This window comes from Ochlerotatus camptorhynchus, unplaced genomic scaffold (assembly GCF_037179485.1).
Source record: "Ochlerotatus camptorhynchus isolate MF236.1 unplaced genomic scaffold, CSIRO-AGI_Acam_v1.1 ptg000220l, whole genome shotgun sequence".
Lineage (NCBI taxonomy): Eukaryota > Metazoa > Arthropoda > Insecta > Diptera > Culicidae > Ochlerotatus > Ochlerotatus camptorhynchus.
Window position 1 is genome coordinate 4,590,210 of NW_027040710.1, and position 27,622 is coordinate 4,617,831.

Below are 27,622 nucleotides of genomic sequence, written 5' to 3' on the forward strand. Positions count from 1 at the left end.
ATGAAATTAATAATGCTATTGAATCTCTGACTACTTCTATGGTTGAAGCAAGAGCAGCCTCAGTACCAAAGTGCGAGGTGAAATTCGATTAAATTACAATAGACGACGATCTTCAGCTCTTGATCCACCTGAAAAATGTCCGTAGGAGACAATATCAAAGAACACTCGATCCTGTCATGAAATTTATCTGATGGGATTTGCAAAAACAAACTAAAAAGCCATCGAGAGTTCCCATAGTTTCAGTATGGATCTTACTAGCCCTATTGTGAATCAGGTTGCACGGGACTATCTGAATATTTTCTCACGGGAAATATGTTGAATCATTCAAGGACTGATTTGGACAAACCAAGATCTATAACGAAAAAGTTAAAAAAAAAAAATTTAATTTCTATATCCTCATTCAAACAATAATTAAAAATCACAAAAAATATATAGTGGAAATAAAATGCCTGTCATGAGGGTAAAATAAAAAAAATTAAACTTAAATCGAGCCAAAACAAAGTTGAGTATACTAGAATAATTCTCAGAAATTTCTGTGCACAACTGGTTTCCGTTTAGGCGTTTTATCGGATATGAATGGATTTTCTATTACATAAACACCCCTCTTTCCAACTTTGTCTGGCGATTCCCAATGGGCATAAATTGGTGGTTGAATCAAGCACTTATTGGGTAAGGAAATTGTTTGCTTCCGTTTTGGATTGGTTCCTCTAAAAAAAAAAAACAATTCCGACAGCTTTTGGCTGAAAACAGCAACAATACATTTTCAATAAAACTTCGACTACGCAATCAAGATTGGCCGGTAATAAAATTCAAATAACCTTTAAGGTCGTTTGCAGTGTGAAAACAAAAAAGACAAACAACCAAAATGGCAAACAAACCTAAACCTCTATCTAAAAAAAAAAACATGAGAATTGAAAACAACAACCGATCATCGGCTCTCTGCCTCCATCACCGCAACTGACCAAACCGTAAGACGCAAATTCCAACACTCCCCTCTACGTGCGTCGGAATCTTACATCTCGTCTAGCGCTTTTCTGTTTACCAACATTTTTTTCCTCCACTATCCCCTCCTGCTCGGTTGAGCACTCCGCACCGGCTTATCAACTGGTGATTATTATTAAATCGCCGTACATGCATTAGTCATTCATTACTAGCTACACCCGTTCGGAAGCCGAGCTGCAAAGTGGCCGGTCTGCCATATGACGTAGTCGGACATGCCTTTTTTTTTCCCCCATCGCATCGATTGCGCCACCTGTTCACGCCAAATTGAACATTGATTCCGGATTAAATGGCCACTCGTGTGCTCAGTCACTGGTAACGATTATCACCAAAGCTACAGCGTGGTCGTTGCCGTCGTCGTCTCTGACATGGAAAGGTCAATAAGCCAAGAAATCAACGATGCTTGAGGGTTTTTCTTCTCGTCTGGACTGCGGAGCGGGTTCTAACGGCAAGAGCGGATTTATTTAATTAGCTTGAATAAACAAATCAACGGCTGCCTCGGAGCGGGTGGCATTGTTTAAGTTGTAGCAGCCAGAGCAAGAAGGCTATCTCATTGACGCGAGCTGGGTGATTGTAAAAATTACTACAACCAAAGCAGAAGCAGCAGCCTAGTGTGGGAATGCAAAAGACTCGAGCTGTTTTGAGTGCGGCGGTCGAATGAGCTTTGATTACCCTCGAGAAGAAGGTAATCGGTCCGGAACGGTATTTTCAAACACGCGGGGGATTTGAACTTGTTGATTGATCACTACTATTGGTTAGCACAGTTACCGATTCTGACATGCACCGGGTGGATTACCGTTTCGGCTGCTAAAACGGGGAACCTTTGTCGAAGTTCTAGGTCGGTTTAGGTCATTGTAGCCATCTGTCGATTGTGCGATTTTTTTTTCTAATCAGAGATGATTGGTAGGTAGCAGTTGAGATAAATTTGGCAAACCGGAATGATAGTATTTCTTCGTCTTATATAAAAGTGAGCCACCCGAAACCGGTTTGTGACCTTCCCATCGGAAGCTGGTTTTTTTTCCTAGTGTGCATCCGAAAAACAGTTATCTACAATAGATAGCGTTACTATTGGAATTGGTATAAAGAAGATCGAAAATAGTTTTCCTTGAACTTTGCCAATCAGTTTAGAGTCAGGCTATATATGGATGTCCGCTAGTCTAAGTTTGAATACGAGGTGTGATGGGCAGCGGTCCCAGATTGTTTTCATGCTTCTCGGTATCAAAGGTTTTAAAAGTCGGTATTCATCGGTTATTACTAGGGTAAAGGTCGCCTTCGACACCCATTGACCGTTTTTGGCAAGCAAAATTTAAACGTTAGTTTCACTGTATTAATCCATCAAAACACTTCGCTGAATGTCTTTCAGCATCATTACATGATTACGTTTTTTCGACTGAGCAATCCTGTTGGATTTTTCTTAAAATTCAGATGGAAAGGTTGCCGAGGAAAAAGTCGCTGCCGACAAAAATCGCACTCACATGAGAAGTTTGGAGCGTTGTACAAACGCTTTCAAACAGTTTTGAACAATTCTGTCAATTGGAATGGATAGAGAAGCAAGCAGCAAGCAGCAAATACATGTTAACAAATATATGTGTGAGTGACACTGAAAAATTGTTAATAGTAGCGAGGAAGCTGCATAGGTTGACGAGAATACGTAAATTACCCTACTTCAATGAGTTTTATACTTTTGCCATTTTCGAGGCTGAAATTATCACTTTTGGACTAAGAACGACCTTTCCAAGAAAGGAAGTAGAAACGTACGGAAAATGTTTGAATTAGCTTCTGAAGGGGCCGGACAAAACTTCCAAAGCATGAAAAAAGAAGCCCTTCTGAAGGAAATTTGAAGAAAGTTACGAAGAGTTGGAAAAACATCGGGGAATCTTCCAAGAACAATTTTGAGAAAATTCTTGGAAAAATTTAAATAAACTTTCAGGAAATAAACGAAGAATCCAGGAAGGTTTCGGATATCGGAAGAAAATTCTGGGAGTAGCCATTCCCAGCGGAAGCTCGAAGATGCTCATAAAAACCTTAAAATAGAAGTAGGAAAAAACCTCCGAAAGAAGCTCATGGAAAAACTTTCGGAGGAAGACGAAATCAACTTTTGGGAGAATTCGATGGATACTTCCGGTAGAAGTTTAAAGGAATTTTCTGGAGAAGACCTCCTGGACACGTTGGCAGAAACTTCCTAAGGTAGTTTGGCAAAATCTTCTCAAGAAACTCGAAAGCTTTTTTCTTCGGTAGCCAAAGGGTTTTTGGGACAGTCAAAAGAAAGTTCTAGGAGAAGATGAGAAACAAATTCCATAATCAAGAGATTTCTGGGAGATGCCGAAAGAAATTTCCGGTGGAAATCGATAGAATCTTCTAGAGGAAGCTAGCACAATATTCCGGTGGAACTTTGGAAAATCTGAACCTTTCGTGGAAAGCTAGAAGAAGCTACCGATTGGAAGAAACTTCCAACTGATGGACCTTTTTGGTCATATAAAAGTATTTCCCGATCCCCAGGAATTAACGGATGAGACAGCAACAGTTTCTTGATAGGAAATAGCAACACTAGTCGAAAGTATATCAAGTATAAGAATTTTTCAACGATGGCTCAACAAATTGACATATTGGAAATGGATATAATGTCGACCTAAATGCCCCTAATTTGGATCCATACATAAATTCAGCAATCGACCAAATTTTCAATAGCGACCAAAAATAATATATTAGTACCGTCCCAATGACGAGTTCATCTAGATAAAATTGATAAAAAGCTGAATTTTAGCTATGGGCCCAATCTAAGACTCATAGGCCAACATTAGAGCCATTTTCCGTATTCAAAAAGATAAACTTATCTCACAGTTTATCAAACACGCAGTGTTCTAAAACAACAAAAAATGGTGGGGTTGTGCATAAGACACTAGATATTGATTTGAAATACAGTAGAATTAACCTATGAGTTCGGTCCTATGCACATATTTTGGATTTCCTACTTAGTAAAACTTGGTTCAATTTAAAACCTCATAAAAATGCGAATACATATTCTATTATATTTGGTTCCTAAATTACAATCAGATATGAGTAAGGCTTGCTTCGTCTAACAATAACCGCCATGATGGTTGATATTCCCTATCACTTCACGATTTCTAGGGCACAAATCTTGGATGTTTGTGACATCACGCATGAAATTGAAACTCCTTGTGTACTACACTGCAGCAAACTTGCGGCTTGTGCTGAATAGGCTGGGAATGGGGTAGTTAACCCTAATGAGATTGATTAGAAATAAGGTTTCCTCAGCGATTCAACTTCAAAACGCTAAAAAAATGCACACACAAAAAACGAAGCGCACAATTTTGCACTACTGTTATGCAACATTACGTAGTTGATCGGGAATATCTTGATTAGCCATAAATCCCTCCAACATCTCTTATCTACCGATTGAGCAAAAAAAAACATGGAACTGCAAATCGCTCGGCTTCCCGGGTTGCGATAGGTTAATCTATGACGAACTTCAACCACGCAACTTCGAAGTCGTAGCACTGCAGGAACTTTGCTGGACGGGACAAAAGGTATGGAAAAGCGGGCATCGAGCGGCTACTTTCTACCAGAGCTGTAGCACCACCAACGAGCTGGGAACCGGCTTTGTAGTGCTGGGTAAGATGCGCCAACGCGTGATTGGTTGGTAGCCGATCAACGCGAGGATGTGCAAGTTGAGGATTAAGGACCGTTTCTTCAACTACAGTATCATCAACGTGCACTGCCCACACGAAGGGAGACCCAACGACGAGAAAGAAGCGTTCTATGCGCAGCTGGAGCAGGTGTACGACGGCTGTTCGCAACAAGACGTCAAAATCGTCATCGGCGACATGAACGCTCAGGTAGGACGGGAGGCAATGTATAGACCGGCAATTGGGCCAAACAACCTGCATGCCGTATCGAACGACAACGGCCAACGATGCGTGTACTTTACAGCCTCTTGAGGAATGGTAGTTCGAAGTACCTTCTTCCCCCGCAAGGCACTAGGTACTGCAATCCCGGACCGAAGAAATGACTGGTTTGACGGCGAATGCAAGCTGTTAGTAGAGGAGAAGAATACACCACGGGCGAGAATGCTGCAACACCGCACGAGATTGAATGTGGAGCGATGCAGACAAGCGCGGAACAGACAAAACTCGGTTTTCTGAAGGAAGAAGCGTCAGCAGGAAGACCGAGATTGCGAGACGATGGAAAATCTGTACCGCGTAAACGACACACGGAAGTTCTATGAGAAGATAAATAGTTCGCGCAAAGGCTACGTGCCGCAAGCCGATATGTGCAAGGACTTGGACGGTAACCTTCTCACGAACAAGGTGATTGAGAGGTGGAAGCAGTACTATGACGAGCACCTCAACGGTGAAGCAACAGAAAACGAAGGTGGCACGGCAACAGACCTTGGAGCACGCGCAGAAGACGACAGGTTACCGGCCCCTGATCTTCAAGAAGTTGAGGAGGAGATCGGTCGGCTGAAGAACAACAAAGCAACTGGTGTAGATCAACTACCAAGTGAGCTATTAAAATACGGTGGTGAAGCACTGGCTAGAGCGCTGCACTGGGTAATTGCCAAGATTTGGGAGGAGGAGATATTACCGCAGGAGTGGATGGAAGGCGTCGTATGCCCAATCTACAAAAAGGGCGACAAGTTGGATTGCTGCAACTACCGCGCGATCACACTGCTAAGCGCCGCCTACAAGGTATTCTACCAAATTCTATGCCGCCGCCTGTCACCATTTGCAAGAGAGTTCGTGGGGCATTACCAGGCGGGATTCATGGGTGCCCGGGCTACCACGGACCAAATTTTCGCGATTCGGCAGGTTCTGCAGAAATGCCGCGAATACAACGTGCCCACACATCATTTGTTCATCGGTTTCAAATCCGCATACGACACAATCGATCGAGATCAGCTATGGCAGATTATGCACGAGTACGGACTTCCGGACAAACTGACGCGATTGGTCAAGGCGACGATGGATCGAGTGATGTGCGTTGTTTGAGTATCGGGGACACTCTCCAGTCCCTTTGAATCTCGAAGGGGGTTACGGCAGGGTGATGGACTTTCGTGTCTGCTATTCAACATCGCGTTAGAAGGTGTGATCGGAAGAGCTGGGATAGACACGAGTGGCACGATATTCAGGAAGTCCATCCAGCTCCTTGGCTTCGCCGATGACATTGACATTATGGCACGGAACTTTGAGATGATGGCGGAAACGAACATCAGACTGAAGGCTGAAGCTAGACGGATTGGATTTGCCCTCAACGCATCAAAGACAAAATACATGAAAGGAAGAGGTTCTAGGGAAGACAATGTTAGCCTCCCACCTCGAGTTCAGATTGAAGGTGACGAAATCGAGGTGGTCGATGAGCTCGCGTATTTGGGCTCACTGGTGACCGCGGAAAATGATACCAGCAGAGAAATTCAAAGACTCATTATGGCAGGGAATCGTGCCTATTTTGGACTCCGGAGGACGCTCCGGTCGAATAAAATTCGCCGCCGCACGAAGTTGACTGTCTACAAGACGCTGATTAGACCGGTGGTTCTCTACGGCCACGAGACCTGGACTATGCTCGTGGAGGACGCCCTTGGTGTTTTCGAACGGAAGGTGTTGCGTACCATCTACGGTGGAGTGCAGATGGATGACGGAACGTGGAGGAGGCGAATCTGCTGGAAGAACCATCCATAGTCCACATTGCAAAAATTGGGCGACTACGGTTGGCTGGGCAGGTCGTAAGAATGCCGCACGACGACCCAGTGAAAATGGTTCTAGAAAGTGACCCAACAGGAACAAGAAGAAGAGGCGCGCAGCGGGCAAGGTGGATCTACCAAGTAGAAGGTGACCTGTGGACCTTTCGCAGACTACGAGGCTGGCGAACTGTGGCCATGGATCGAGTAGAGTGGAGACGACTTCTTCGGCCAGCAGAGGACAACAAGGCCTTAGCCTGATTGGTAAGGTAAGTATATAACCGTTTCTACATGGGAATGTCTTTAAATGTGCGAGGGGATACAAGAAGAAAGTTGACGAAGAAAATTTGGTCAATGTTAATTAGGACCCGATGCAATGTTCAGCTTGGATTGTAGTAATGTAAAGAGAAAATCTATGAAGAGAATCTATCATTGCAAGTAGGCCCTTTTTAACGCTCACTGTCGAATTTCAGTACCTAGTACTGAAAAAAAACTCGACGGTACCTTTTTTAATGCAATAGAACGGTTTATGAAATCCCAGATTTTTTGCTGATGGAGGCGAGGCATAGCAAGCCGTTCTATTTCGAAATTCTCCAAGTAGGAGGGACTAACAATGCTTACCTCGTAAGTCCCTCCTATGCCCCGTAATGTGGGTAGATCACTTTTTCGTGCTACGTTACGGGATGTAAGATCTACCACCGATTCCTAGTCTTGACTACTTCAAACTAGAGGAACAGGATTTTTCAGTAATTCAAGGAACACATTTTAGTCCTTGTTACTTTTTATGCCTTGTTGATAGTGACAAGACTCGGCTTTGTCTACCGAGGATGATCTTTAAAAAAGGAAAAAAAAATGAGTTAGTTGTCTTCATCTATGTAATTCCTAATCTTCTATTCGTTGTTCCCTAGTTTGAAGTGGTTAAGACTAGGGTTCTGATGCATGGTCATAATCAGTGTCATACCTTAATTTTGCTGCTAAGGAATCCAATTTTGATTGACAAAGGGGCGCGCCTTTGGAGGGTGTTTCAACACTCCGAAGTGTATAAATAGCGGGACCTTTCAATTAGAGTCGGATCCTTGCGATAAATGCAAGAGTGACAACTGTAAAAAAATCGAATACTTCATCATTTCTCAATAGTGATAGAGTAATACGACATGCACTAAAGTAAGGGGATATACTACAATAGATCAATTTACTGGTCGCAGTAGTGTTAGGTCCCGAACAGAGGAAAAAAAAAGTCCCTCCTACTTGGAGAATTTTGAACTAGAACGGCTTGCTATGCCTCGCCTCCATCATCAAAAAAATCTGGGATTTTATAAACCGTTCTATAGCATAATTTTCCAAGTAGGATGGACTTTCATAGCTTATCTAACAGCATGAATTGAGGAACCGTCTGATAATTTCAGTGCTTGGTATAGAAATCTTTAATTTGTGTAGGGAAATCTTTTTTCCCACCACAGAAACACCAAGTTTTCTTATGCAAAATAATGGAGAATCAAATAGAAGGATTTTAAGCTAAAATGTATGACGGATTTCACGCCAACTCATCCAGTGGTTGGCAGCACCCTCTCAGAACCTTATGAAACTTTGTGGGTGTGGAGACTTAGCAATTTTAAGCAACTTTGCGCACTTATTTTTTTCAAAATTTATCTCGCCTAACATTTGATAAGGGTCAAAGTTTTTTGTCGATTTTTTTTTCAAATCGATATAGCTTAAAAATGACAAGCCCTACAAAAAAGTGATGTATGGCGAACTTTTAGCAAATAATCTGAAATTTTATAAAAAAAATTAAATAAAATAAAAAATCGGTTTCTACACTCTAAAAAAATATATTTAAAAATTAAAAGTCATTTTCCCAAAAATGGTACCCCTCAGATTTGCTTGATATTTTTTCTCATGAAAGGCAATATAATTACCTAACTTTTCTTCATACATCGCAAAGTGGGCGCTTTTAAGGAAAAAAAGTTGTTCGAACAACAACTTTTTCATGTTATTTTTTTTTAGCGTGTTTCACTCAAAGTCGAATAGTAATACGCGCACAACCTTATTAAAATTCGATTAAACTTTATGGGTATACTTTTCGATAATCTGGGCGAAATCTAGCCTAACATTTGAAAAGGGTACAGAGAAGTTACCTGCAAATCGTCCAATAAGAGTTCAGAACAAAACGTTCTAATGAGGAACAGCCATCTAAGCATGGTTTGCACTTTCCTGTGATGGATTGTATTATAATATATGCATACACTCTATCCAACTTCTATAAAACCACCCTCAAATTGTTCCAAATCAACAGGTAAACTAAGTAAAAATCACTTAGTATGTTTTATTCATGAAAAGATTTCAATTCATGTATTTGTGATTAATTTAATTAGAAAAATAATCATTCATTTATTTTTATGTATTAGGTGTGTCCATTAGTAAGCAATATGCATATATGTTTATACCTCATCTCTCAAGTGAATACATATAATAGCGCAGGTAACTTAACGATTATTTAAGGCATGCCTAAAATAATCGTTAAGTTACCTGCTATATAGCAGTTATATAACAACGCAGGTAGTCACATGAGAGATATAAGGTATAAACTTAAAGCACCGCAGTCTGTTTCTACCGACATAATCTAATATTTAAGTTTGGTGATATCACAACAATGCTCATAGTTGCTGTAGTGCATAGTTGTTGAAAGTGTAGTGCTGCATAGTTGTTGAAACGAAAAAGTGTTTATATATACAACAATGGAAAAATCTGCTGAATTGATTATTAAAAGGGTGCAATGTAGTGCCAACATAAACAATCCCAATTGCAGCCGCAATAATTTACGTAATTTATCATCAAGTCTCATAGAGAAAATACATTCATGGGGCTTTGATCATCAATTGGATGTAACAATGCGTATTTGTGAATCGTGTCGTGGAATTTTAGTGCACAATAGGACACCTCTCCCGAAAAAGAGGCGATCGGATGGAAAAGAATCAAGCCATGCTCGGAAGTTTGAAGAGCCGCAACCATCAACAAGTCATCAGCAATCAGAACATCAGGAATTTGATGATACACTAGGTAAATAATAATAACTTTAACTGTTTCAACTGTGTGGTTTAAGGATTGTACATCGAAGATACAACTTCATTTTCAACATTTTTTTAGAGCACGAGCTGGATGAACCGCTTATCGTACAAATTTGATCGATTGGTAGGCCAACCTCGGTGAACAATCTATCAAATTTTCACGACTGTACGATATGCGGTTTATGCAGCTCGTGCTCCACAAACATGGGGAAAATTCAGATGCGGCTTCGATGTACCGTAAACGGGGATGTCTTTGATAATGGAGGTAACTTTGATAATGCAGCTAATCCAAAAAGTTATGACTTAATGCTCTTCGTATTCATTATTTTGGAAGGGAACATCGGTTTCCTATCCAAAATATTGCGTACGATGTGCCTTAAGTCATAAATTTTTGGCTTAACTGCATTACCAAAGTTACCCCTATTATCAAAACCACCCCCGTTCATGGTATTATCACCTTAACAGCGTTATATATTAATGTGTGGTAATATTTTTTTTTTTTCTTTTCTTTAATTTTACAGATACAGATCCATCGCTAGAATCAATCCCATCAGCGGATCAGATCCAAGGTCCATATAATGTGGAACAATTCAATTGTATAGCTTCAACCTTACAGTTATCACCAATTTCATCGAGAAGTATGAATTATCGTGTTCAAAAATCTGCAGAGATCACAAAGGCAGTGCGTAAAAATATATTTGGGATGGATTCAGACGATGTCAACAAATCAGATGATTTTGACAAAATGATCATGCAGTTAAAGGAGAAATTTAATTTGCCTTCTACGAGTACAAATGACAAATTAAAAGTGTTATCAGTTCTCCCTAAATCATGGTCAGTGAATCAAATAGTTAATGAGTTTAATGCACCCCATCATACAGTGAAACAGATGAAAAGGCTAGTCAGAGAACAAGGTATTCTTTGTAGTAAGAAAGCAAGAAGTGGTCATGGATTTAATGATACTGAAAAACAAATTGTTTTAAATTTCTTTGACAGTGATGATATTAGTAGGCTTATGCCAGGAAGTAATGATTATGTTTCTGAATATCGAAATGGATATAAAGAGCATGTTCAGAAACGTTTATTGATGATGACTCTTAAAGAGGCTTTTATGATTTTTGAAGAGAAATACAAAAGTGTTAAAATCGGATTTACTTCGTTCACTCAGCTCCGACCAAAGCATTGCATACTGTTGGATAGTACAGGTACACATAATGTATGTGTCTGTACTATACATGAAAATGTTAAATTGATTATTAATAGTGTAAAATTTGATTCATATAAAGAAATTGCAGACAAAATACTTTGCAGTAGTCCTATTAGAACCATAGATTGTTTTTATCGTACATGTGAAGAATGCATTTTTACATTTGAAACGAAAAATTTAATAGAAAATTCAGAATAGCATTTATAAAAATGTAACAGATATACCATGCAATATTTATGAGAGAAACTTAGTCAATATGAGACACTTCCATACGAGAAAGGAGACTAGCTTAGAATGATGATCATAAAACCAAATATAGCTATTTATATGATTAAACCAGTCATCTAGGTACTTTTCGCATCTAGTGAAGGTAGTGGAAGGTGCCGTTAGGTATAATAATAGATTAAAAATCTGTCTACCTAATAATATACGGGTAGCGAAAAAGTAGTTGTATACCTGATATAGTAAATTAGAACTGTTAATTTCCTTTTGACAGTTTTGAAATTATGAGGCATAAAAAATTATACAAGGATTTTAATCTAATTTCCATTCTGGAGAAATTCGCGGAAAAAGTCATTGTTTACGTTTGCGACATTGGCTCTTGTTACTATAATTAAAAAAAAAAATGTTACAAAAATTTGTGTATTTTTGCTCTCTGTACAACTTTGTTCCACATAAAAAAATGTATAACAAACACACAAAAATTATTTTGAACAAACTGTTTTGATGGGTCATATTTGACCCATCGATTTAACTACTAATTACTAACTAGGATTTAACTTAATTTAGAAAATAGATATAAAGTTATTGTTTTCAGCAAACTTTCTTGTAATGATAAAGTTTTCAGGACACCAAGGAATAATATTGCCATTTTGAAGAACAAAAAAAATCGATATTTGGTCTTACTTTTAGGAAGATTAATCAAAGAATGCATAGTGCCAAAAGTTAGACAGTTAAGTTTCAAGAAACTTAAAATCAAGTTTCCTACTCAAATCTCAAACGATCACGATTTTTTTTGGTTTTAGACCACTGTGTTCATTCGCCATCTTGACAATTCATCCAATCAATATTTTCAGTGAAGATCGAATGCCCCTCCGTGTACCATCCCGATGTAGTACAATTTCCACCTCATGTACCATTTTTAAGCAATTCATCTACCCAAAATGTTCAGTGAACATTGGTTGTAACTCCTGTGTAACTGTAACTGTAACTGTGAGCATCATTTCGCTTTCTGCAACTGAATTGATGATTGATATCCAGAAGTTCATCCCTTGCTAAACTTCGGCAGCTAAGCTACAACTTAAAGCTTGCTGAATTCTTGGTAAAATTTCCATTTAAGCAATCTTCTTATCAACTGACTAGGTTGTGTAGGAAATATGTACCCTTAACAAGCTCATCATGAACGTCGCATCATGTGAGTTACATTTAATATTCGGAACCTTCACCACAGGGCTTTTCATGTCGCTTTCTGCGATATTATTAACAGCACAGTGCAAGCTGAGAAGGCAATCTCAGAACGCTGAATCGATCCCATTCTCACCGCGTTGTTTACAACTAAGACGTTGTGCATTCGAGTTGCGCATGAGTAGGTAAACCCCGGCGAAAATGAACGGATTTAATTTCATTCATCTGAGATGAAGTAAACAAAACTTCTATAAATATTCATATTTGCCTACGGGAACAAAACAACAAGCCTCTGTCAATCTCATCACTGTAATAGTTTAAAGATAAATATTTTGTTTTCCCCCCGCGTTCTCTGAGCCGGGGAATCGATTTGACTTAAATCCTAACGACTTGATCAACAAGTAAATCTTGGTGCTGTCACACATTTTTCCCTTCACCGCAACGTTCTTCCTTGGCTTTGTTTTTATTTTATGCAGTTCACGCCCGACTCTGACGTCACGACGAATGCCCGGTATCCGTGCCATTTGTCGGTTGTTGTGGAATTGCAAAACTTGGCGAATCAATTGATATTCGTCAGTGAAATTCCCACATCGCAATCGACTGTACAATTAGCCTCTGCTGGTAGTGATACTCATAGCGCCACCGTCTCTCCACAGACAAACCGACGTTCCTCTTTGTCATCAATCGTCATGCACCCGTTTAACGATTTATTTAATTATGATTAGTTTTGCAAATCCCCCGTCACAGCGCTGGCATCGGATCACTTTGACGTTTCTAAACATTCTATCGAACTTTTCCGCAAAAAAGCTACTTCTGTTTGTCTGTGGTATCTCTTACCTCCAGTCCAACTTTGGTCCGGATTCAGCTGGCTGGAAGCTAGCCAGAATATGCAGAAGTATGAGCATTAATAATTCATTAATTAACCCTTAATGGGCACTTTGGAAGGAGCGGTTGGATTTCTTTTTGCGAAGAAATAGATTCTATAAATCGCGCAAATCGGAAGGCATACAAATGTCAGACAGCAAGAACCACTTCCACAGAACCTGAATGTTTGGGTGCTTCCCCTAATCATAATCTCCCTTCAGCACTTAAATTAGCATATTTTTGAATTGAGCTACCACCTCTTGCAACAACGGTGTCAACGGAGCGGGACGGGATTTATATTCACATTATTTTCAGCTTGTGTGTGGGTGTGTGCGAGTTCGTACATGTTGTTAGCGTCGCCAAATTTCATGGCTTTTATTTTTGTTCAGAAACAAGAAAATATGCAAATATCGGCTTTGTCCTACCACGTCCGATACCATTCCGTTCACGTTGTGCGTAGTGGTGAAAATAAGCTGGCCAAGATCTAAATCGACTTAACGGACTAGAAATCGTTTCATCGTAGTTTTGTTTAAGATAGGGGAAATGGCTCTATTGTTGGCATATGGATCTACAGATTGGTTTCATCACTAGCAATCTTCTGTTATTATTTTTTCTCTGAATAATACGCCATCAAAACAATACAAACGGCAACTATTGGATGCATGTAAAAAATATGCTTTATTTTGAAATTTAGGGCTGGACGCAATATTAGGAACACTTGAGCCAACATTAGGAACATCGACCCTAAGTGCTAAATATTCATAATTTTGATATAATCAGTTCACAAATCTTCGTTAAATGCAGCATATATTGGATAGTGATGAACACTTATGACCAGTCTAACATTAACAGGTTAAACAGGTTATTTGACAGTTTTTCACATAAAGATTTAAGGATCATCCCAATAGCCTAGTCAGTGGAATTAGAGGCATAAAGTATCATTGTATTATAGGCTGCACAATATACATTAAATTTCAACCAACAAATGTTCTAGTTGGAACGAAATTGCCAAAAAGAGGAATGTTTAGAATATCTGGAATTCACTTTGCTGGAACTGCTGAACATAGAATAATCTTGTAACCTTATCATACCTTAGCACCCTCACAGTAGACACATAATATTGGCGTTGGCAAAGTTATCACTGCAACCGGTACATTTGTTTATTATATTTTCAATCTAGCGCTTTCTTGTCCATCTCGGATGATTTCCTTACATTGACTTTAGCATCATGATCGCACTGCCAGCCATCATCGTCACGTCGCACACTGAGCCAGTGATGGCAGTAGCGTGGTAAAAACCTCTAGCGCCATGGGTATGCTTCCTACGGATGTGTGGTTTTCGACAATGTTGCTCAATTTAGAAAGAGTACACGTTTGATGGTGCTAATCAGTCATATTTACGCCGCATAGGAGGCGATCAACTTTGTTTTAACGTATAAAGGTCATCGGTATAAGCTTTAGATTTCTTAAATCATTGATCTGTATAAATTACCGAATAGATACATATTTTGAGATATTTCATAAATTATTATAAAATTATTTTCAAAAATTTGCAACATTAATGTACTTAAAATATTGCTAAAATACAGAACAAATTTTTAACAGCAGCTAATAAAGACTAAGTAGGATATTTTAAAGCACTTAGCACAACGGGGATCTGCAGACATTATTGTAAAACGTTATTTGAATATATTTTTGACATTCAATCAAAGTGTTTTGTTACTTCATACGTGAAGTTTACGATTTTCAGAGTTGGAAGGAAATGCTTTATGAAAAATGAAAAAAAAAATAAGCCTTAGTGCGATAGTTTATTAGGGAGAGAATGATTTAAAGATGATAAATGGATAGTAGGCTGCTGCAAAATTTAAAATTTTCACGCAACAGTGTTCAAACGGTTTCAAATCGGGTCCTGATTAGCCTCCGAAAGTTTAAATTCATTCAATAAGAAACTGGCTTGGCACAAGCCATGTGAACTTTATATGACAATTACTATGGAAAAACAAAACTTTTTGTTCATTGTCTTCTAGCCATTTTACGTATTGTACTGTTAAAAATTCTATTGCTATTTTTATGGGAATTTTTATCAGCAACAACTTTGCAGAGCATCGTGTTTCAGCCAAACGTAAAATTAAATAGTTATTAATTGTTTAAGAGATTGATAATCTTATGGCAAGATTAAGCAACTGCATTGTGGGCAACACTGTATTCTGCAGCGTGACATAGTAGCCATGGTTTTGTCCTCTATAGAGATTAATGACGTTTAACGCACGCACACTAGCGGGTGCATCGCCGTGTAAAGTTGTCTATTATTTTCCTCTGGCTAACCTAAAAAATGTATGAAATTAGATCTGTCAAATGAGTTTGACAGCGATTTGTTATGTATTTTCCAAGGATTTTCACTAACACACTCTCACATATCGCACCAATACAGCTGGACGTGATGAAATTCGTAGTTTTCTTCTCAATTAATCGATTCAAAATTTCCTCTGCAGCCGGCTTAATTTAGATTTGTGTCCCAACGAAGATACGTGCTGTAAACGGGCATAAACTGACGTTGTCTCCAGGATTGTTTTTTATTTTCATGATCACGGGATCCAACCAGTCTGCACCATAAGACTCAACTCTAAGGGGTGGTCACTAGACTGATGCAAATTTTGACTTTTTCGCTCCACAGTGCTTAAATGGTTTCAAATCGGGTCCTGATTAGCCTCCAAAAGTTACAACTCATTTGGTTAGCAACAGACTTCGCACAAACCATTTGAAGTTTACATGTAAATTACTATGGGAAATCTCAACTTTTTGTTCATTGCCTTCTAGTCTTTTTCCATATTGAGCTGCGAAACAGTTCGATAGCAATTCTTATAGAAAATTTTCTCAACTACAACTTTGCTGAAAATCGTTTCTATGTAAAACGAGACAGAAAAAAGTTATTAATTATTTAAGAGATTGGTAAACTTATGACATGATCAAGCAGCTGCTCTGTAGGCAACACTGTATTTTGCAGTGTGACATAGTAGCCATGATTTTTGTGTCCTATTCAACGCCCCAGAAACACCAATGTTGCCGGCTGAGCAGTTGATTGAGCATGATCATAAGACACCAGCTCATTGAACCATTGATAACTTTCGATACTTGCATTTAATCAAAAAGCGGTCTTGAGCAAAGTTGTAGCTGGGAAAATTTCCTACAAGTACAATTGAAAGTTTTTGAAGCAGACCGATATGGTGAATTATTAGATAGACATGAACAAAAATCTTGGTTTTACTATAGTAATTCCCATACAAACTTCAAATGGTTTGTGCCATCTCAGTTTCTCACCAAATGGGTTCAAATTTTGAGAGGTTAGTCAGGATCCGATTTGAAATCGTTTAAGTATGGTGGAGTGAAAATTTCAAATATTGCATCACTCTAGTGGTCACTCTACACACTTATTTTGCGCCAACATTTTTCTCAGTGTGCCGCACTGTGCCGAGAGTGCCAGTCATCGGACTGACTTTGTTTGTGAATAATTTGTATATTTGGCAACCTGGCATTTTAACAGTTCAAATGTTTTGTTTTTGGTATGTCAAACCGTACGAGCTGTCAAAGACAGCTCGTTGGAAAGCTTCTGGTTCCGTGTGGACCACGCAGGTCGATCTATTCGGATGGGAAGTACCTCGGGGAAGTGATTCACTATGATGGCAACGTGATCAACATACTGTACACCATTTTGAATCAGACGCTTCCCTGTGGGAGGAAGGTCTACTGCAGTTGGGTAAGCCGGGATCCAGATTCATCATACAACAACCTGCATGAGGAGGATAGGCATCTGAATCTGACGTTAACGTTCAACAGCATGGCTAGTACGGTGAACAACTCGCTTGGGCAGGCCATCAAGAATACTGCTGCAGTGAAGCACTCGGATAGGCCCAGTTCCGTCACCCGTATGTGCGTAGTGCGATGAAGATTTGATCCACGGAGAGTACAGCAAATATTACAAGCTGGTGAGGAACATCGAGAAGGGCGCGTACGGGTATGTGAAGCTGAGCTACCGGAACTCGGATAGGTTGCTGGTGATATTGAAGTTCATACTGAAGAAGAAGCTCGTGCCGCAGTGTATAACCGAGGAGAAACGGGAAATTCCAATGGAAGTGTACCTGTTGATGTACGTGAAGCATCCCTTTGCTTTCCTGCACTCGTTGAACATTCTGCACCGGACATCAAAGACGAGAACGTTATCATCGATCACAATTTCCATATCTAGTTGATTGACTTCGGTTTGCGACGCTCGTACAGGAAGGGCAACTTTTTTCTACCTTCTACGGCACGACCGAGTACTGCAGTCCGGAAGTGTTGACAGGCAACCGCTACTCCGGTCCGGAACTGGAAGATTGGTCTGACGATATCTCCAGCAGAGAGATAAATATTCTTTCCACCGCTCTCACGAGCCTGTATCTGAGGGAACCGGACGGAACGATCAGATTGGCCAACAAACAGCTTTATTACTACGAGAAAGCCAATTGTGATATAGATGATAGTGAGATACTGCTGGTCATGTTGGATGGTGATGCTGACGATAAGGATGAGGATGGCGATGGTGGTGCTGGTGCTGGTGACCGGAGAATGGAACGACTGGAAGGAACACTGGAGTCCTTTTTGATTGGGTCGTATGTAACACTTTTGTCAATTAGAGAAACGAGGTGTTTGTTTTGATAATAATGATTAGTTACATACGACGATTGGCGCTTCCATAGAAGTTACGTGTTGTATGTAACATTGAGCTATATTTTGATCGGTTGGCACATACGACAAATCGTTTTTTGATGACCAAATTAAACAAAAATAAGGTAGCGGATCCAAATTTTTCCTCTAGGGAAAGGAAGCAGAGTAGTGTCTGGTAGGAATTAAAGGAAAGAAAAAATGAAAAGAAGATGACAACAGCTCTTGGAGATTCAACAATAAAACTAACAGCTGCGAAAGGTTCTTGTAGTTGACGATAAAATAACAGATCTAACGAACTATCTAAGGATTCTAGGTTTTAAATTCATTGGATTTGCGGATGATATAGTCATTATTGTTCGTGATAAATTTGAAGAAAAATTTTTTTTGAAAGAATGCAAGCAGTATTGCAAGTTTACGGTCTCATGCTGTAAGATTGAAGGATTGACTATTTATGCTATGAAGACTTCAATTGTACCATTTACAAGAAGACGAACAATTTCCTTCAACAGTCTTTACTTGGAAGAAACAAGGTTAAAATTCACACTAGAGGTGAGGTTTTTAGGAGTTTTTCTTTTTAATTATTAATTTATTGATAAGACTCAACCGAATTAACTTTACAGAGCCAAGGATTCTTGTTCACTATACAATACATCTTAAAACAATAGTCAAAAGGTACAACACAATAAACATTTCATCTTCCGCTATCCAATAAACCTCCTCCACCAGAACGGGACCCGCTTCCAGTGGTTTCATTGTAGGACAGATTCGCCAACGGGGGTCAGAGCGCTTCCATTGCAGCAATCGACGCAAAACGTGGTCAGCACTCATCACATTCATCACGAAACGGTTGCTTTCCAAAGTCGACGACGCATCGACCGAAAGAACTGCTGATAAAGAACAATAAGGAGGACCACACAATGGTTGCTGCCGAGTAAACAGACAATCGCGTGACACACATTGAGAGTGGTCTGCTTCTGTCGACAGCCGAGTGAACACTGATTTTTAGGTGTTATTATGGATTAAAAATTAAGAAGGAATTCACATTTAGAGCAAGTAGTAAATATAGCTAAGAATGCTATGTTCAAGAGTGAGCCCCATATGTTTAACCAAGTTAGTAATAACACTATATGTACCAGCCGAAGCGACATTTCCCGATATTACATGAATTCAGGATCAATCACCCAACCTAATGACGTCTGAGCCCGAAACGGTTCCATGATGATAAGTATCGTACCACAAGCGCAAGACGTACTCTGCGAACCAATTCATCATCCCATGCGGCAATTTGCAACACCAATGGAAAGCGAGCATAGTCAGTCAGCTGCATTAAAATGTCAATTTGTTTACGTTTGTTACATACGATCCAATCAAAAAAAAAAAAACTCCAGAACACTCAGATCCGTTCAGTAGCAGCAGTTGCGTTGGTGGTCGAGCAAAAGTAACTATCAGAGGCGGCAGCAGCAACAACAGCGACAAAAGTCTGTTTTTGAAACGAGCCACCCGGTCGTCGTCGTGATGTCGACATCTTGATGCCAGTTACTTTAGAGATCATAAAAAAATATGTACCATGGGTGCCAAACAGTGTCAATGAGTGTGCCATGGTGTGCCCTACTTTGTTTTTGGCACACTGGGCTGAGTGACCAACCCCTTGCTCAACTCGTTTCAGTCGTCTTTACTGCCGTATAGACAAAACCATCTCGATCTGTCATGGTGTGGATAAACTCGATCAAAAAAACGCCGGAATAAAAGCTGTACTGGATGAAATTGTCGCCGGGATTTTTGTTTTGAATCAGAAGAGACGGACTGAGTTTTGCTAGATTCACGGTTCAGAGAATACTAACAGATATTTTTCGAACAATTCTCGAAACCGGTTTGTCGTTCTTAAATGCTTGATTGAATCGTTTTACCAGTTATATGTATGACAAGAAATCCGCACTCTTTAGTATCACTTTTGAGTAAACAAAGTAATCAACCGAGTAGTCAACGATGGACAAAACGTCAGCACTCAACAGTGATGCCGTTTTATATAATATTGTTTGATTCCTGGTTGCCAAAGTGTGCCCTAATGTACCAAACAGTGTGCCATGCTGTGTTTCGGCACAGTGTACAGAGTGCCCCTTGACTGAACATAAATATTCGAAGCACACATTGAAAGTACTCCCGTTACTGCAAGGCTTCAAAAAGTTCTATCAAAAGATCACACATATGGTCTAAGAGTTTTTAAAAAAGTCAGGTGGCGTTTTATTGCGATTTAAAATTTTCCGACTATGCTCTGAGACAGCATTTTGAAAAGTATACTTTTCTAAGATTCTGCTTTAAACAAGTTGAATTAAATTTGGTTTCAATTTGAGTTTGCATGATAAAAAACAGTTTGCTTTTTAGCCAGGAAAATAAACTGCAATACCATTACTTACACATTTTACAAAAATAAAAATAAAAATCACTCGGTGCTTAAGAAGTGTTAATGGCAGCATTTCTTGACATTAAAGGAGCGTTTTATAATGTTTCCTAAAAAATTATGGAAAATTCCATGAGAATACGACAGTATGATGAAAACATAATAAGAAGAGATTGTTTTATCAAAAAATGGTGGCGGTGCGTACAAGACGCGACGGTATGGTTGACGTAGACTACGTTAAGCTGTAAAGTGAAATTCTCATACATTTTTCAAGATATTGAATTAAAATACAGTAAAAGTAACCTACGATTTTGGTCCAATGTACATATGTTGGATTTCCTACTTAGTAAAACTTGATTAATTTTAGGACCTCATTAAAATGCAAATACATATTTTATTTTATTTGGTTCCTAAATTACAATCAGATATGAAGGTAAAAAAACGGGGGGCACAATTTCGCACCAATGTTATGCAACATTTCGTAGTTGATCGGGAATATCTCGATTATCCATAAATCCCTCCAATAAGTTCTCGGTACATCTTTTTAAAGATTTTGTTTACGTTTTGTAGACGCACATGCATCATTTGGCATATGAACACGGGGCGTTTCTGTGGTTGGAATAAAAGTGATTGCCATATCCATCACAGATTGCAAATTCAACAGTGAGCATGCATAAGAGCGTAACCGCGATGATCGATTCCCTCTTTTGTTAATAACACACTTGGCTTAACAAATCTCGGTGCGTTTGCTGTTGATTTTGATAGCCAGTGCAACCTGTTACAGATATTCACGGTAAATACCGAAATTTTGCATAAATGTCCAACCCGTTTTTTGTGTTCTTTTTTATAGCATTCCGAAGAACCCCTACCTGAATATTAAAATAGGAACATTGTTGAGACATAGCACTGATTATCACTGTTGCCCAATGCTTAGGGAGCTTTCATAAATAACGTAGTAGTTGAGGGGGAGAGGGGTTTCAGAAGCTGTGACCGGCCATGTATTAGGTATATCAAAACACGCTACGAGGGGGGAAGGGAAGTAATTGGTAAAAAAAAATCTACGTCATTTATGGATAGTTCCTTATTTTACTTCCAAGGCTGTGTCCCAATTGGTGAGTTCAATTTAACTCGTGGTTAAAAGTGACAGATGGATGGATGGTGACAGACTAGAAGTAAAATTTTGGCAACCCTGGCTGAGTAAACAACGCATTTGTTCGTCGATTTGGCGTAACTAATAGCTCACCCACGCATTCTAACAATTCTATCAGATAAGGGAAATTTTCCCCTACCTGGTATGGTGGTGTTAGTATGCAAGGACGAGATATCAGTTACACCAAACCGACGAAAAATGTGTTGTTTACAATAGCTTCGAAAAAGTAATCGAGATTTGTAGGACGCGGGATCGTTATCACTCTGACAAGGAGGTTGATCCACTTAAGAGGCAGCAGCCACAGTGATCTCGATGGGAACGATGCAGAAGGTTCGAGATGCAAAAATCGAATGCGCTTCACAGGAACCGCTGCCTTCCTCCTACTGCTGCTAGTGCTGATGCTGCTACCTGCTCACAAGCCGTTCGCAGCAAAAATGAGTTAGGCACAAAAGCATGAACGAAATGATGCACAAAAGCAGCGCTTTTTTATAACTTTTCAGATTCATGATTGAGATTATCTGTACATTTTTCATGTATTGTAGCAGATTTTGAGAGTTATTTCCTTTCGATTGATGTATTTGGATTTTAATTTCATCTATAAATGACAAAGTTATAAGCGTTAAAAACCTTACACTTTTTCGTGACGTGCACAATTTTAGATTTTCTATTTTCCCCCAGTACTTTCCCTTTAGTCTACGTCAAAAGGAAGATGACAACAGCTCTTGGAGATTCAATAATAAAACTAACAACTGCAAAAGTTTCTTTTAGCTGACGATAAAATAACAGAACTATCGAACTATCTAAGGATTCTAGGTTTTAAATTAATTGGATTTGCGGATGATATAGTCATTATTGTTCGTGGTAAATTTGAAAAAAAAAACTGTCTTTGAAAGAATGCAAGCAGTATTGCAATTTTAAGGTCTCATGCTGTAAGATTGAAGGATTGACTATTAATGCTATGAAGACTTCAATTGTACCATTTACAAGAAGACGAACAATTTCCTTCAACAGTCTTTACTTGGAAGAAACAAGGTTTAAATTCACACTAGAGGTGAGGTTTTAAGGAGTTTTTTTTTAAATTATTAATTTATTGATAAGACTCAACCGAATTAACTTTACAGAGCCAAGGATTCTTGTTCACTATACAATACATCTTAAAACAATAGTCAAAAGGTACAACACAATAAACATTTCATCTTCCGCTATCCAATAAACCTCCTCCACCAGAACGGGACCCGCTTCCAGTGGTTTCATTGTAGGACAGATTCGCCAACGGGGGTCAGAGCGCTTCCATTGCAGCAATGAACCCAAAACGTGGTCAGAACTCACACATTCATCACAAAACGGTTGCTTTCCAAAGTCGACGACGCATCGACCGAAAGAACTGCTGATGAAGAACAATTAGGAGGATCAAATAATGGTTGCTGCCAAGTAAACAGACAATTGCGTGACACACATTGAGAGTGGTCTGCTTCTGTCGACAGCCGAGTGAACACTGATTTTTAGGTGTTATTTTAGATTAAAAAGTAGGAATTCAACCCTGGGTTCTATTGGTCTTTCATAACAGTTGGCTGGGGGTGACATAATTTAACAGATTAGTAATAACAGTACCAGCCGAAGCGACATTTCCAGATGGTACATGAATTATTTTCCCATACATGGACACGGACAAGGATCAATCACCCAACCTGATGAATTCTGAGCCCAAAACGGTCCCATGATAAGTATCGTACCGCAAGCGCAAGACGTATTCTGTGAACCAATTCATCATCCCATGCGGCAATTTGCAACACCAATAGAAAGCGAGCATAGTCAGTCAGCTGCACTATATGTCCTGCGAAGCTAGGTTTCATTCAAAAACTACATGACTCCTCATTACCGGTTCCAATTATGTCGACCTGCAAGCACAGCGAGTTCCATCCCATGGAATCACGGTTAGAGAAACTGATGGCCATCCAATGGATGCATAAAGGGGTGAACCACGGATGGATCATCAGTCAAGGAACGAACCACCAAGAAAGGAATAGAACTCAAGGATATCCAATCAGAATCTAGCACCCAACATCTGTATTTAATAGATATACAGGGAACAGGAGCGCAGAAGCTGCAAGATTGCTGCATATCAGTCGGCTTTTACTCTTGGAGGATGGTTGAAGTATAACCACAATGGCTTTTAATGTGTTATAAGCTATGGCCTACTTAGTAATGGAACAAACTTTTTTGCTTACTACAGCACTCCTAGTGGACGTTTTCTGAAGCTTTTTTTCAGTAGGCAACCAAATCGATCAGCAGAATACCGTAGCTAAAACCCGTGCTCGAAAGCTGTACGACAACCAGCAGACCAAGTCCGGTGGGTGCATACTTATGGATGATGAAAGGCCGACTTCAGACAGCTTCCAGGACCCACATTTTACAAGGCGAATGTTCGAGGAGGTGTCCTTGGCAGATTCAAATTTGTTTTTGCGGATAAATTCGCACGCAAATATATGATCTGGTAGGGAATTTGCAGCTGCGGCCAGAAGACATAGGTTTTCGTCACTGAGAAAATGATGAACTCGAAGTTTATCAAAAGCGAATGTCTCCAGAAGCGAATTCTGCCCTTCATCCAGTCACATGATGGTCCGGTGACATTTTGGCCGGATCTTGCGAGTTGTCACTACAGCCGGGAAGTACAACAATGCTATAATGACAATGGAGTCCAGTTTGTTCCGAAAACCCTCAATCCGCCCAATTGTCCCCAGTTCAGGTCCATTGAAAACTACTGAGTAATTATGAAGGGGAAACTGAAGGTAAAAGGTACAGTCATCAAAACGGCAGCTCCCATGAAAAATTGGTGGGATAAAGTCACCAAAACAGTGGACGAGACCGTTGTGCGCCGCTTGATAAGGGAAACGCTCGAGAATTCCTTCGAAACCGCAACGAATAATTCGTTTCGTATTTTTTCTTAAAATATAAGAAATAGTATGCACTTGAGTGAAAACCGTTAAAGGGTGATACGGTCAAAATTTGGTCAAGGGAAAACACGTGTAAATCAGTGAAATCGTTTATTTAAAAAATCAAATTAAATTTCTTTTTCAAGTTCAATTAGTATAAAATTCAGGAAAAATATTCAGTTAGGCTTCCGCTTTTCCAAATCCGAATTGCCAGGCCTTACGCTTGACCCCTGCCATCAGATTTTGTACAGCCACCTTGTCCACCTTCTTCGCCGCAGAAAGCCAGTTTGCCTTGAACTGCTGCTCGCCCTTAGCAGTTTTTTGGTCTTCTTTAGGTTCCGCTTGACAATAGCCCAGTATTTCTCAATTGGGCGGAGCTCTGGCGTGTTGGGAGGGTTCTTGTCCTTGGGAACCACCTGCACGTTGTTGGCGGCGTACCACTCCATGGCCTTTTTACCGTAATGGCAAGATGCCAAATCCGGCCAAAACAGTACGGAACAACCGTGTTTCTTCAGGAAAGGCAGCAGACGTTTATTCAAACACTCTTTCACGTAAATTTCTTGGTTGACAGTCCCGGAAGCTATGAAAATGCTGCTTTTCAAGCCACAGGTACAGATGGCTTGCCAAACCAGATATTTCTTTGCGAATTTTGACAGTTTCATGTGCTTGAAAACATCTGCTACCTTTCCCCTTCCTTTTGCCGTATAAAACTCCTTTCCCGGAAGCTGCTTGTAGTCGGCTTTGACGTAGGTTTCGTCGTCCATTACCACGCAGTCAAACTTCGTCAGCATCGTCGTGTACAGCCTCCGGGATCGCGCTTTGGCCGTCGTATTTTGTTTATCATCGCGATTTGGAGTCACTACCTTCTTGTAAGTCGATAGTCCGGCTCGTTTTTTGGCTCGATGCACGGTTGTAGACGATACACCCAGCTTATTTGCGGCATCTCGGAGAGAGAGGTTAGGGTTTCGCTTGAAACTACCGGCAACTCTCTTTGTCGTCTCAGCGGCTTCCGGTTTTCGATTTCCCCCCGATCCAGACTTCCTGACTGTCGACAAACGTTCCCCAAACACTTTAATTACATTTGTAACGGTTGATTTGGCAACTTTTAGCGATTTTGCCAACTTTGCGTGCGAGTAGCTCGGATTTTCGCGATGCGCGAGCAAAATTTTGATACGCTGCTCTTCTTGCTTGGACGGCATTTTGACAACTGAAGAGTGAATTCCAAAATCAAAATAGGAGCAACATTCTACACACACACACCTTCCAAATGAGGGGTGTTCAGGTTTTTTAAATGCAAAATTGAAAGAAATACGTCAAGTTGATATTGACCAAATTTTGACCGTATCACCCTTTAATAGACCCAAATGATGTTGCACAGCCTCGATCATCATCACTTGCCATGGCACATGCGCGCCCGAGTACCTTTATGTAGGCTACTCCCGCTGCAAGACACGCCCGTACTACCCGTCGCCCATGCAGTGTTTCAACTGCTGGGCCTTCGGCCATACAAAGCTACGATGTCGCGTGGGGAAACCCGTCTGCGGGAACTGTTCAGGAGATCACCCGGTTGATACAGAACAAAGGTGCAGCAACCCGGCCTACTGTACCCGTTGCGACACCGACCAGCACTCGCTGCGGCACCGATCATGTCCCGCTTACCAGAGGGAGAACGAGATCCAACGGATCAAGGTTGACCGTGAGATTTCGTACCCGGAAGCGCGAAACTTGTTTGAACGGTGTAACAGCAGTAACTCCTATGCAAATGTGACGAACGAAGGGACGCAAAGTGCCCTCGCCGAGATGGAAAAGCGAATTGAAGGACTGGCCAACATGGTTCGCGAAAAGGACGCCGTCATCGCGCAGCTGCAAGCCGCACTGCAGATGGCCGGCACTAGCAACCCCGCACCCGTACCCATCAACACGACTCCGACACCAACCGAAGCACCCATCAATGCGTTTCAAGAGATGTTGAAGGCGCAAGCGGCCCACTTCGAACAAATGATGAAAGAAGTGGTGACCGTTCTTGCAAACACGCAACAAAGGATGAACGAGCTCGAAACAGTCGTCAAAACCCAAAGCAACCAACCTCAACAACCCACCGTTCAAACACCAGTCGTCGTAGCCCGTACCAACCAACCAGCAAAAAGCCTTGTTAAACCCCAAACTGCTCCCCCAACCATCCCCTCAATCAGCTCTGAAAAACCCCCCACCACGAACGAGTACGAGGAGGCCGAAGAAGAAGTCATCGCTGTGTCTAGAGACTTCTCGGCCTCATCGGAATCCGATGCGAACACAACCCTCACCCCTGAAACCAGCCCCTACACAAAACATAGCCAGAAACCCGACACCCCTATGCCACAACACTCGTTGAAATCCCTTTCAACCCCCCAATCGGCCAAAAGACCCATAAAGCTCGTTCTGTTTGTGCTTTTGAATTCGTTGGCCCTTTTGGTAGTGTTTTTACAATATTTTATATAATTAAGCTAAATGCCCACTTGCCAAGATTGGGATTCTCCTTTTGAGGTCACAATTCTTTTTTGTTATTTTTAAAAGAGATGAACTAGCCTTAGGCTAAAAATCTCTCTAATAAAGAAGAAAAAAAACCAAATGATGTTGTTCCATCACTAGTGGACCATGTTTTATATTAGCTGATGTCAAACATTTTTCTGCTTTTTTTTCTATATTTTAAGTAATTGGAAGTTTTGTAGACGATAATGTTGCAATGTTATTGCAAACATTTTTATAGTAATGCATGAATCATCTTAAACCTTGATTCAAATCTTTAAAACTTATACTCTTACAACTCTTTTTGTTGTCATTTTACTTAGTAGACTGCCACTCATTTTCTGTGCATCACAAGTTTTTAAGGTCTTGGGAAACATTCCTCATCGCTATCAAAAAAATAACTCTGCCGAAGAAGCAATCCTTGTAGGACGCGCCGTTCAAAAGATAGCTTCGAGCACCACCTATGCGGCGTAAATGTGAACTAATCAGAAAGCTTCAAAAGCAAATTGAGCAACTTTGTCGAACACCACACATCCGTAGGAAGCATATCCACAGAGGTTTTGGCCACGCTACCGGCTTCGCTGATCCACTGTGCGCTGTCAAAATTATAACGCAGATGTGCTAAAACGCAAAGCGACGACGGCAGCAGCCAAATTTGCTTGTTTACACTCGTTTAATCCATTTACGCTTGGAATTATCGTC

General features: G+C 40.3%; 1 protein-coding gene across 1 annotated transcript in view; it reads right to left on the reverse strand.

The window, feature by feature from the left end:
- Positions 1–27,622, reverse strand: part of LOC135703741 (uncharacterized) — a 124,197-nt gene that overhangs the window by 96,370 nt on the left and 205 nt on the right. The window lies entirely within an intron of this gene.